At 38.9% G+C, this 13,889-nt stretch overlaps 1 protein-coding gene across 1 annotated transcript in view; it reads right to left on the reverse strand.

Annotated features, from left to right (window-relative positions):
* The window catches only part of Irs1 (insulin receptor substrate 1), a 56,337-nt gene that overhangs the window by 34,961 nt on the left and 7,487 nt on the right, over window positions 1-13,889 (reverse strand). The window lies entirely within an intron of this gene.

The raw sequence follows: 13,889 nt of genomic DNA on the forward strand, positions 1-13,889 counted from the left end.
CAATCTCACTCATGTGGCTATATTCAGTGTATTTCAGTATTGTTTTTTGCAACTAAAAGGACAATCTGAACTCAGAGCTGGGCAATAGGATTCTCTTAATTCAACATGACCACCATTACTGTGTCATTCTGACCCAGGACTTTGCTCTGAAAGCACACAAGAAATGCAAAGCTGACAGTCCACTGAGTCGAGTCAAAAGAGTTACTAATAGACAACGACACTGAAGGCAACTAAAGCTCCAGCCTTTGTCCTTCCAATGATGACATTGGCAATGCCTTACGTGGACACTGAACTCAGGACAGTCCAGGTTCAAACAACTGATGACAAAAAAGGAAAATGCACTTGAGTTACTTGAAGAAACAACAAGGGCTGAGAAAGATTAGCCCAAAGCACTATAGCCTTGGAAGCCACAGAGCGAGCCATACTTGAGTTTGCTCTTCCTGCTGACTGACCATAGATGGAAAACCTAGATGTGCAGGAGATACCATTTAAGATTCTTAGCATTATAGAGGCAGCTTAAAAACAACTTCCATTTCAAAAGTAACAATTTATCAATCCAGCCTTATGATATCAAAGTAGTTTCATAAAGCTATTTCTTTCAGTGTGAATAGTGTAGGTAATAGGAGAAGACTTATCTGTTCATTATTTCCAGAAAACAGGTATGTATGACTCAGGAAAACAAGTATATATAAAAATAAGTCATAAGCCAATGGAATGGGGGTCTTCCAACTTCACTTTGAGCTTGATCATTCCTCAATCACAAGGTCCACTTCATCTCAGTTAAGATACATTAGCCACTGAAGTTTCACTCGTCAACCAATAAGCATGAGAGAGGCTGAGAAACCCACTCCTCTCCCAGAAAGAAAGTAGAAAGTTTGACTACAAAAAGAAAAGAACACCTAGTAGTCATAAATACATTTTTTAAAGTTTACAGTGAGGCCTGACAACAGCACAGACACAGGAAGTTAATTATCACTGTTCAGAAATTATTTTCAAGCAGAGCTAAAAATCACTCTCTGTATAAAAGAAGAAACATCATTTAACAAGCTACCCTTTAATTCCTTTAATTAGTCTCATCAATTGTGATTCATTTTCCAATCATACCTTTGAAAATCTGAATGACTTCTTGCCAAACTGAATTTTTCAAAAGAGACTCCAAGAATAAAAACAAACTAAATTTGGATGCGGCCCATTTAACTTTTTATATAAACTTTATGATCATACATTGTGTACACAAACTCCTCTATCTGACTAGATTTTTCCTATAAGTACTCACCACTCTCTGAAATAATTTCAGCTGCTTATTACCAGTTTCTCCCACTAGAACATAAGCTCCAGTATGGCAGAAACCAACTCCTCTTCTCAGCTGTATTCTTAGCATCCAAAACAGTGGTTGGCATTATAAATATGTTAATTATAAATATTGTAAATATTAATGAACATTTAAATCTAAAATACACACTCTCTGAACACATATATGCAAATTAAACATATATGTGTGACATATTGTACCGAGCTATGAAACAGACAAACATCACACAAATGTACTTGTAATCCAAGGCTTTATCTTTTTGTGATTCTACCATTAAACAGTTTTACCATCTTGAGGGAGTTAATCAAACTGTTCGGTCCTGAGTCTATTTATCTGTGGACACATTTTCAACTTTATTTTGATCTTTAGGGGTAGTTTTAGCTCTAATATTTTTAATAAATTCAAGGGGTATATCCAACAATTTACATAACACATTCTACAAAGACAACAAAATAGCAAAATAAGTAAAGTTCCAACCCCTGACTCCTAGGCAAGTATAAATTATTAACTATGATTACCTATAAAACTGCCATATGAATTTCCACCCATTCCCCAACTTACCCCTTTTTCTATTTTTTTTTCCTTGACCAGTGGAATTAAGTGCTCTGAAATAACTGTGAAATACAAACGAACCCAGTGAGCCACTGGATACAGGCTAATATCATGCATCTGCGCACAGGGCTGGGAATGGGGGATGGAGACCTGTCTGAAAACTCAGCAACAGCCATGTAACACTTCTGATCTTGACAAACACAAGTAAGAACCAAGAATGAGTTCATATTTTAAATGCTCGCCCTCGACATAAAGGCAGAGTAACCTTTAAAATCACACACAACACTGGCAAAGTTATTCTATAACAATGAGCATGCAATAACAAGAAAGGACGTAGCTTTTAGTTCTCTACAGAGCTTATTTGGGACAAGAGACGAACCTGGAACTGACCTAATTTGCTACTAACAAAGAAGGTCATAGCACTGGCTCTTTCTTAACCCTCTTTCCAAGATGGCACCCTTTATGCCTAATCTGGCACATACCATGGGATCTGGGGAGACTTGAGTAGAGATACTTATTAACAAGACCTTGTATAAGGAAAACACTCAGCACTGCCCAGTCATACTTTTATTTTCTATAGTTAATACATAATTAAATCCACTGGAACCATAAAATGCATGTACATACCTCCTTTTACAATTTAATAAATACATTTGAGCCTTTAATCCTGATTTATACTTATAGCTTGTAAAATAATTTAGCCCACATGGAGAACATTGTTTTTCCCTATGCCAAGCTAATAAATGCAACCCAGTTTCCTAGAATTTAATGACACAACACACTCGCACCGTGAAATAAATATCTGTCCTGCTGTGCCAGCACTGATGCATCTTTTCAGGCAATCATGATACATTCTTCCAGCCAAGAAATCTAGGAACCTCACTGAATCTGAAAAATATTTTTAATAAGGAAAGAACACCAATCCAAAAGTACCCTTGCATTTTAAGGGTGGCAAGGGAGTTGGGGGGACATATTTCAAACCACTACAAAGCTGAGCTTGAAGGACAGCTCACTGTCTACTGCCGCACTGTCATATATTCTTGTATTTGATCCTCAAAACAATACTCTAAGATGGACTAGGGCAATACCACTACCTTCAGCTTTATAAACCAGAAAATTAGGTCAAAGAATGACAGGTTGTATGAGCTGGTGAATCAGGAATAAAATTCACATCCTTCTTTTTTGTGCATTCAGATTCTAGTGCCTTCACTCGAACTTTTCCTTAAAATGGTCACTCTCACCTTGCCTTCCAATATATAGCCAATACTATTCACGCACAATAGAGTAAATGAATGAGTGAACCGCAATTTTCAATAGTTCTCTTAGCCAAGCAAGCAGGATGCAAGCTAGGAATTAAAAAGAATTTACCAATAAAGGAAAAAATGATGCTGGTATAAATTCTATCTTTTCCCACTACATTAATTTTTTTTTTCAAAATTTCTAATCTTAGAGAAGATGATTACAAGAAAAAGGAATCAGGATCAGGAAAGCAGAACTGAAATCTAAAGCTTATCATACTGATAAGGACGCTAACACGGGAAGCAATAAGTTACCACTGCTTCCTGTTTTAAGCATTCTTATCTGTAGCACAGAAAGTTTTTTCACCACAGAACCTCACATTTAGGACACTTCCCAAAATAGCACCTTCTGATCTTCAGCTGTCAGCTGATGTTGTTTCATAAATAGCCTAGCATATGCACTCAGAGAGCTGGTTCCACTCGAGATGCAAATACAGCCTGGTAATACCAATTTCTGTCGACTTTGGTGCCAGTATAGAATGTGCAAAGTCGAGCAGGCATGCAGATTCTATAAAGAACACCATAATGCCTGTGGTGAATGATCTATAGAACTCTATGTGAGCTATTTCTGGAATCTTTGAGGTAAAGACCATTAGGAGACATATATTCCTATTTTTAGTATATGGTTCATAAAGGAACGTAAGATTTATTTCAGCTCAGCTAATAATTAAACTGTTTTAAAAACACCTCTCCGTGCAGAGATTCACCATAGTGAAAAGGACCTCTGGGTTCTCTGAAACAAGTTTTCTGTGAGTTTTCATAGTCAGCAAGTACAGAGAGCAAAACTGATAATAAGGGAACATATCTGAAAAATTACACATGTAACCTAGGGTTATAGACAGCAAGACTGCACACTTGTGTTCTGACAAACACCTGGTCATAATCAGTATGAGCTAGTAAGTCAGGAATTTCATTACCAAAATTATACAACAAGCAGAAACAACTCCTAGGGAGGGGAAGAGAGAGAAGCAGGGAGGAGGGAGGGAGGGAGGGAGAGAAAGGAAGAGAAAGGGGGGAATTTTAATGGCAGGGATAAAGGAAGGTGTAAAATGGGACTTTGAAGAATAAAGACCTTGGGATTTTTGTTATTTTCTCTTTGTGCCTTTGTGACTTCTTTCCCCCTCCGACCCCTGTACATACACCTCCTTGGGGGTGGGTAAGGAAAAGCTTTTGCTTTGGTTTCCCCAAGGGTCACGGTGGCTTCAAGACGACATCAGTCTCCAAAGTTCAGCTCTCACTGAACACACAAGCGCTGACACTGAGCAGATGGAAAGGGGGAGAATACCGGAGATAGGAAGCAAATCTGGAACTGCACCCCGAGTTAGTCTGGATCACTGTCCTACAGAATGCTGAACAATTCTGGGCAGGAAAATCACGTGAGAAACTTTATAAGTTTGGGGGAAGAACCACAGAATGAATTGAAAGTCTGAAAAATAGGGATGATGAGATAAACCTAAAAATGATTAATATGAAGGGAAAAGTGATTGCTAACTTCACAAAGATCTTCAGATACACGGAGGGAAACATCTCATAAAAGGCCAGTGGGCTGTCGAAACAAACTAGGGTACATCCATACAAGAATATCAATAACCAATGAATGGAAGATATGGATGTATCTTAAGTGTATATTGGCTTCACAGAACTTCCACCAAAAAAAATTAATATATACATTGCAAGTTTTGCATAATAGTCTTAAAAAGATGACAATACCAACTGAAAATTATTAATATTCAGTGCTGAAATGTAAGCTGTGGTTCATGCCATCCACACACACGTGGCCCAATACGAATGGCGGTCACACTGCGGTCGCTTTGATGTGTCACATGCTCCTCACACCCTCCTCACAATCATCACCTGTTTGAGATCCTTCTTGTAAGACAATCTCCCCCAAGCATATACACATCAGCTTCAGCTCTCACTTCCTTCTATTTTATATCCTGCCTATTAGTTCAGAAATATCTGACTTTGTTTTATTTGGGAGTCACAAGATAAACAATCACAACTGAAAAAGCCATAAGGATCACCAATGAAATACTTTCATCCAGGCAAAAGGAACTCAAGAGTTTTATAAGGAAACTGGATCTACAAACCAATGTGGGTGGTCCTTCAAGGCCGTGGTCGCTTCTTTGAGCAGGTCCCTGAGAAAGCTAGTCCTTTACGGACTTCCATCCTACTGGTCCTCAAGAAAGGAAGTTCCACAAGGGCTGGAACTATTGTCGTCACAGACATAACTCATGTATTTAGGAACATATCTGGTACTCAGTAGACATTCACAAACTCCTCATTCCATCAGTTAACCAGCATATTCTCATCTACAAACATTTGAGCTTGCAGCAATTCTCCACCATTATTTACATGTCCAGTTAGGGTTGCTTCCAACTTTCAGGTGTGACAATTACAACAGCCTAATTATAGAAGGAATGGAAAGATTTAAGACAGTAGCCGCCAACTGTCAAGCAATGGTAATAGTGAGAGAAAAACTCTGTTCTCAACAGAATAATTCACACATAAATGAGGTGGGTGCTGCTGCATTTCCCATTCATTCATTCAGTATCTGGATATGCCAAACTATGTCTGCCAAATGCCATGCTCCTTCTACTAAGTCCTCAAATTCTGTCAACCCAGGTCACAGATAGCCTAGCTAAAACCAGACACGTATCAGTAGGAAAATATTTTGCAAGCTTTAGAAAGTAGAATGAATGTCAATGATTATGAAGGACTGATAAAACTGAAGCCCTAACTAACATAAAACAATGCAGATTCATATTACAGAATGCAGGTAGTTGGGAACTTTGCATTAAAAGACAGTGAATGTTTTCACTATATTTAAAACAGTTTGGATTCCAAATTTTATCTCAATACTTAAGATGTCATATAATATACAAAAAGAATTGCTATAATAGTTGAAAAACTAGTTTATAATACACATTCTATTGTTTTTACAATCACAATAGTAGAATCTCAAGTATGGAAATTAATGTTGAGGGGTAGGGGCAGGGAAGTCTTAAATCTCAGCAACTAAATTCATTTTCTTCAACCAACGCAACATTTTAGCAGAGGACCTGACAACTACCACAATCATTAAATGGACCCATCTGAATATAATTTCTTTCCCCAGATCTAACTTATACATTTTAGTAGAGGGAGAAAATGATTCATTGGGAGAAGGCTTTATGAATCACAAACTTGGTAAGTAGCCCTTTTCTAAAAATAGAATTTGGAATTATTTTCTAGCTAATTCTGTCATTGCTTTTGCTATCTTAAACCTCAGTGTTTTAAAATTCTATGCTATGACCTAGATCAGTAAGCTGCAATTAACATCAGAGCAACTATACTAATAGAATAAAAGTTGATGAGCTACTATTGGAAGCAGAGAAATAAATCTTGTCAAATCAAAGCAAAGTTTCTGTCAATCTTCAAAGGAATGGTTTGGGGGAACAGAGGAAGTAATATAAGACTTACAGATTCACTGCAGTTTCAGGCTTAGGAATGAACTACTGTAATTAACTTCACCTAAATTTCCATATCCATACCAAATCACAAAGACTCTTATAATTTCACCTATTTTTAATGAATCAATACTAGCAACTCTGAATTTAATTTATAAATATTTGATGAATGAAATGCTGTGAGGTACTCCAAATATATCTACATTATTGCTTTTATTTGGGATTTTCCTAAAGCCACCCTTTTCACTGATTCAAGGACTCTTCCCTGAACTGTTCATAAGCATGTTTTCAATTTGGCACATTTTTTGTGAGCACCAAGTCAGATAATGGAGTCATGAAACAATAAGGCTACTCTCAAATAGCTCACAATTTTTAGTAGATAATAATTCTATGAAACCAGTATCTATAGCAAGAGCATGTGTTCCACCATCCCTCAGAAAGAGGTAAACTTTCTAAAAAAAAAAAAGAGAGATACTGGCTAGGTATACTTGAACTCAGCAAATGAAATACTTTAGGTATTTTCTGGTCATTTAAATGTATATATATATTTTTTTTGTAAATGCAGGTATACTTATGCTGGAAATCCGTTCAAACTCTTTAGAGCTAAGACCTCTTCCTAAATGCCTTCTGCTATTTTTTTAAAAATATTCCCCATTCTACCAAAACAAAACAAGTCTTAAATGCCCTTATCTTGTGAGTAATAGTAAATCCTATCCATAGGAGTAGGAAGAGAGCCCTGGAAAGGGGCCCTATTCTTACCAAAGAGACACATTAATTAAAAATCTACCTAAAAGGAGCCAGTGAATTAGATCGAATTGGGTGGCATGGGTTTTTGTTGTGCATTTGCTAATGCAAAGAAGCTTTCCAAGAGGCCATCTAACACAGCGTGGTGGGAAGCAGGCTTTGAAGACACAATGACATTCCTCCAGCAAGTCTCAGGCTGGAGACTAAAAGCACCAGCCATTCATTTTTCCATCTTGAGACACATTCTTCACCCAGTTCAAAGGCCTGAGAAACAACAAGTCTATGCACTTTCCAAAGGTCGTCCCTTGTAAGGACTTGCGAGCCACCAAAGGCTCAAGCTGCAAAATATTTTTAAAGACCTAGTTTTAGGAATGTAACCTTTTTATTGGGCTGTAGTTTCTGCCCCTTAACCTTCCCCACCCTCAAACACACACACACACACACACACACACACACACACACACACACACTTTGTCTCTCTCACACTGGTCAAGTTTGAGCAAAAGGGAAAGCTTTAATTATACTTTTAGTGATTTCCAGGGTACTCAACCACTGCAAGTATTTTCAGAAATTATTTCATTATCCATTCTTTGAAAAATGGAACATTTATATTCCTTAAGCTAACCAGAGGGAACGGGATCAGCTTTGAAAGGAAGTTATTGTTTAGCTTCGGTTCAAAGAGTGCGCTGGAATCAGGAAGGGGGGGGCAGATGGGCAAGTGCAGGGAGCTGAGGGAGGACCAGAGCTGCCAAGATCACAATATAAATACCACCGCTCAACTAGCTCATAGAAAACTTTAGGGTTCACCCTCCCCTCCTTCCACCACAACATATTTTATACAGTGTCCTGTTTTGTTTTGTTCTGTAACCTCAAAAACATTTAAGGTATTTGAGATGCTGGTGAAGGAGAAATGTAAATATTGGCAGATGGGAGAGCTGGGCAGAGTTAACCAACGCAATGCCTTTGCCTTAAGTAAGATGCTGCATTCTCCAAACTTCCAGATCAGACTCCCTTTCAGCCTAGCCCTCTACCTTCTCAAAACAACCGGTTCTGCCAACAAGCAGACAAGCAGTTCTCACTGGCCCAGCTGGCTGTGCAGCTAGGAAAGGGTGGTCCGTCACTGGTGAAAGGACCACAGGAAGAGGTACCCTGGCAGAGTTCCCTTCCAGTACTATGCTTGACCACAGGTCCCCTGTAAGCCACCTGAGAGTTGCTAGAAAGTATAATTCTTTAGTCTAAGCCACAGTAGGAATCTAAGTAAATACTGTAAATCTTTTCACCAACCACCCATGGCACTAAAAATAAAGATGACAACCTTTGCTACTAAAATCTCAGTTTCTAGTAGCAATCTTACTAGCAATCCAACAGCAAGCATCACCTAATGGCCTGAGAAAGGGGATCGTTGACCACCAGCCCCCAACCCATGCTCCAGCTCACTTCACACACGTGTTGTTTGTTTACTCAGGTGACACAAGCAGAAGAACTGCCCAGCTGAGCCCAGCACACACGACCAGTCCACAGAACTATGATCTAACAAATGACTGAGGTTTTATAGCACTTAGTTTGGCAGTAGCTTTTTATACTTCAAAAGCTACATGATATATATACCTAGGAAACTCGATAATTTCACATATATTCTTTTTTTTAAGAGTAGGAAGAATTTGTTGAGAAAAAGATAGCTTCTGTCTAAAAGAGACACAAGGGGGACTGGAAAGCGAGTTGTCCCCACAAATAGTACTCTATAACAGCTTTTATATAAGCTTCTTCATGTTAATGGATTTCATTCCTCACTACTCCCAGTGATAAGAAAACAAGACATTATTGCTACAAGCATATCCTTATAAGTCAAATGACAAAAATGACAAAACACTGGTAATTCTGATGTAAATGTTATTCACTATTATATTCTTGAAAGTTTCTGTTTTGTATCAGAAGCAACCTTGTTCTGCTCATACTCTCCCTGGACCACGATAAAATAAACAAACAATCAAACAAAAATTAGTGCATCAGCTGTATGTGTTTTGACAAGAGAAATTACTTCTTTTGTTCAATGCAGTTAAACAACATATGTCAGAGTGACTGTTAGGCAGGAAGTTCTGTTTGGAATGATTTTAACAAGCATAAACTTTAAGGTGAGTTGGTACTTCTGCCCCATAAGTGAATGAAAAATGCCAACTTCTATGGACTACATTTTTTAAATCTTGATTTTTTTTTTTTCCTCCAATAAATTGTTCCATAAGAAATGTGGTCACTTCTTTGGTGTTATCCCCCTTGCTTCCATTTTTTTCTCCATTCCCATGATTTACCCTCACCTGCTTTCAACAAAAGATGCGCTATTTTGTGTACAATGTAAATACACTAGTGGTCACTAAGGAAGAGGTAGGAGGAGAGCGGAAGAACAAGAAGCAGTGGTTTGGGGTCTGTTTGGTCAAGGGCAGAAAGCTGGTGTTGGGGTTCAGAAGTGGGCTGCCTCTAATACCGCTCTGGAGTTGCTGAGCACCTCCTCATTATTCCCACAGTCCCTAAAATTCAAGGATAAGTATGATTTTTCTGGGCATCTATAGACCCCTCCAAATAATTTTTAAATGAAGATCAGATGAATGATAGTTGACTACAGAGTAATAACTGCATATTTCTTGTGGCTTACATATTAATAAATTAATTTGGCCTGTTTCTTTTAGTTATTGTCTTAAGCAAAAAATTATGACTTGACCTGAAAAATATAATGTGCCACACTACATATAGTTAAGAACAGAATGTGTCTTTGCTCATTTTAGCAAGCATATAACTATTGATTCCTCAAGATGAAGTGATACTGTGCAACAACATGATCTAAATAAGTCAGGGAAAAAATCAGATAACTTGTACCAAAGTATTTTTTGGTTGCCCTAAAAGGGATGGGGGTGAACATGTAACATGGAGGGTTTTTTTGTTGGTTTTTTTGAGACAGGGTTTCACTATGTAGTTGAGAGTGACCTGGAACTCACTATGTAACCCAGGCTGGTCTCAAATTCACAGCAATCCTCCTGCGTCAGCCTCCTTAGTACTGGGATTACAGGCAGGCGCCACCTTGCCTGGCATTACATATAGTTTTAAAAACACGGAATGATAAATGGAAAGCAATGAATGCAACTCATTTGAGAAAGCATTCAGTTTGAGTAATAAAACCACAAAACATCTCTGCTTTAAGACAGAGTTAAAATTGTAGTCTGACCCAATATTCAACTACACTGTCGTCACAACTGAAAAGCAGAAAAAAGGTTGAAAGAAGTGCAGTTTTTATGACATAAACACATCATTTTTTAAAGCTCTATTATTCAAAGATCATTGACTCACTGAACAGCATAAATGACATTTACCCAGCCAAATTCATTTTAACGAATAGATTATAGCAGAGCCTGAAGCAAGAATATTATTAAAATGGAAAATGATGCTTTACCATAGATAGCAGTACTTTATACTTATCTAATCCATCTTTCTCCTTTTTCTGTGAATTAAGATTGGGAGCAATACACCACTTCCATAAAATACGACAAGAACAGAAGCAAAATAGGTGATACTTACTGGCCAATCATTTAAAAAAGTCTTACAATAACTTTTAAAAGTTTTGTACCTTAGTTTGAAATTAGTATACTATATAATAATAGTGTACCATCCAAACATTATAATGTTACTCTGTTAAAACTCAATGTGATTACACCTCCTAAACATGTTTCAACGTCCTTTTCAAAAGAGCTTTCAAAGTCTGCCACATGGCCATGGGCTCATAAGGGAATGAAATCGTATAACCAATACAAAATTACTATTGATAGAGATTATTATTTTAAAGTCAAAAGTATTGACACGAAACAAGTTACAGAACTTTTAGTGTGAAACTGACCTCAAACAAAGCTCACAAGAAGCTGTTTTCCTCGAATACAATTTCCAGTAACTCTCAAACATGAGGAAATAACTGAGGAAATGGACTTCTTTAAACAAAACAAAACAAAATCTTAAAATGGTGAAGTGCTCTATTACACATAATTACCTACTCACCAAAGGGAAGCATTTATATACTATTCAGCTAAGAAAGCTGAGTACAGTAGAAGGATGAGAATAGATGAAGTGAATGGAGTTTTAAAGGAAAGTCTCTAGACTACCCGAATGCTTGGTAAAACTCACAAGGTCCTATGGACAACTTGGGAGCTTCTGAATATATTGGCAACTCCAGAGCCAACATAGCCTTGGAACAGTCAAGAGAAGTCTACACATCTCAAGTAGCCAATCAAAAATCCAAAAGCGCACACACACACACACACACACACACACACACACACGTGCACGCGCGCACACACACACACACACACACACACACACACGGCCAGACAAGATTAATTCTGCCTGTGAGAGTGATTGAGCTGTTTCACACACCTAAAAGGGAAAAATAAAAACGCACCAAAATCCTAGAAGACTTTCTATAGTCCCCAGTCAGCTTTTCACATTTCCTGTCCATTCTCTTAAGTGCTATCTCACTGGAGAACTGTGATGGTACAATCACATTTATTATCCATAAACAGACTACCCACAGGAAGAGAAGATTCTCAACAGAGTAAACACTGAACAGTGGCACAAAATGCATTGGTTAACACTGAACCTACACTAAGGGGTGAAATGGTTCTGACAGCTGACCTTAAGAGGCAGGAACAAGCAGGTGACTTGCATTCCTGCACTTTATTTTAAAGGGAGGGTGGAAGAGAAAAGCCTAAGCCAATTCAGAGATGGTTCCAAAAATGTAGACTAGTCCAATCATGGGGGTTTGCTTTAAGGTCAAACAAGAGAAGTTGAAACAGTGCTGAATCAAACAGAACGCTTTCCTTCAAGACCCCAGTCTACTCAAAAAGAGTGTCTGATGCCAGACACAGGGTAGAAGAGGACAAAACGGTATTTCAGAGCACTTTATCACAATCCCATCAACGAACAACTTCTTCAAAAAGAATCCTCATTACAACTGACCCATTAAAGAATACCAGTCATTGTCTCCAAGACATCCCTCCCCTACCAAGGAGGTTAAAATAATTTAGAACAAAATTCTCAAGTTACAGATGAGGAAATAGGTTCGGGGAAGTTAAGAGACTTGCTCAAGGACACTCGGCTAGGACAGGGCACAGGCTGTGTTAGAAGCTGACATCGCCGGCTCACAGGAGCTGTCTTTTCCATTGCATCATTCAAGATAGCACCAAAGCAGTTTCCAGGAATTTTGATAAACAAAACAAAACAAAAATAGTGGCATGCCCTTTTAGAGTCCCAAGTTCTTTCCTTTCGGTAAGGCAATCTTGAAGACTATTAAGAGGACATTCAGATAAATGACAACATATGGAATTTTTTAACGGATTTTTGTAACAGGGCTATGTAAACAATAGCAAAAAAAAAGAGCAAGACTGTCAAATACTCACAATGTTCTGGGGCAATAGAAAAACTCCCTCCCGCTGCTCTCAAGCAGTATTGGTTCATTCGCACCTGTGCAGTCCTGACTGGGGACATTTTCCAGCGCCCTGTTTTGGTAGCAACGGAGCAAAAGCACCACCTCTGTGAGAAGGCCGCTGGCTGCAGAGTAATGACTGAGAGGGAGGGGTTAGGAGAAAATACTCCCACAGCATTTCTCTTTCTTACAGTCTTTCTTTTAGGAAGGATAAATCTGTAAACGTTCTCCATCCCATATATTAATACATCTCACAAAATTTTGTCATGAGAGAGCGGGACACAAACCTAGGAAGCTTTCAAAACCACTGCACCCAGGCTGCTCCGATTGGCAGTCGCTGGCTAAACAAACAAAATACCTTGTGTTTGAGAACACAAGTAGCACTTCCTCTAAACGTTGGTAAGGAACACATCCTTCAGGTTTTTCCGCTGAAGTTCAGGATTCTATCTTCAACCTCTCACTGCCGGGACCAGTTTTCCTTGATCTTAATCTAGTTACGGGGCTTTGGAAACTGCAGGTGTTCAAAAGGGTACAGAGGCTACGGTACTTTCAAGCCACAGGGTTTTATTTATTTTTATTTATTTATTTGGTCTCCGAATGACCTCCAAAACAGGGCCAGCCCCAGAGCTCGCATTTCCTTCTTCCTCCCACCAGTGAGAGATGTAAATGTAAGAATCTCGAGCCAACCCCATCAATCCCACAGCCACGTGCTGTTGCTCGCTCCTCCTTGTGAATTTCAAGACAGAAAGATGAAAGAACGTGGCGTTGTAGTAAACCATAGTAAAGAGAGGAGGGAAACAAAATGGGGCTTGTCACATGGTCACAGCCTGAATTTTTCTCAATTAAAAATAGGAGGAAGTGTGTGTTTCCGGCCTCCGTAAACCGGCTGGTTGGACTTTTTCATTCTTGGGCTTGTGGTCGAGATGCACGAATACTGCAGCACTCATCACATCCTCCGATCATGGAGTGGACAAGAGAGGGGGCTCGGCTCAGCTCCGCGGGCTCCCCCAGGAAAGGGACGGAGCGGGTGAGAGAGCAGCCAGGGACGCCAGGCCCGACGCCGGCCCCGCCCCCAC

This window comes from Fukomys damarensis, unplaced genomic scaffold, assembly GCF_012274545.1.
Source record: "Fukomys damarensis isolate Sample0158 unplaced genomic scaffold, DMR_v1.0_HiC HiC_scaffold_16, whole genome shotgun sequence".
In the NCBI taxonomy this organism is placed as follows: Eukaryota; Metazoa; Chordata; class Mammalia; order Rodentia; family Bathyergidae; genus Fukomys; species Fukomys damarensis.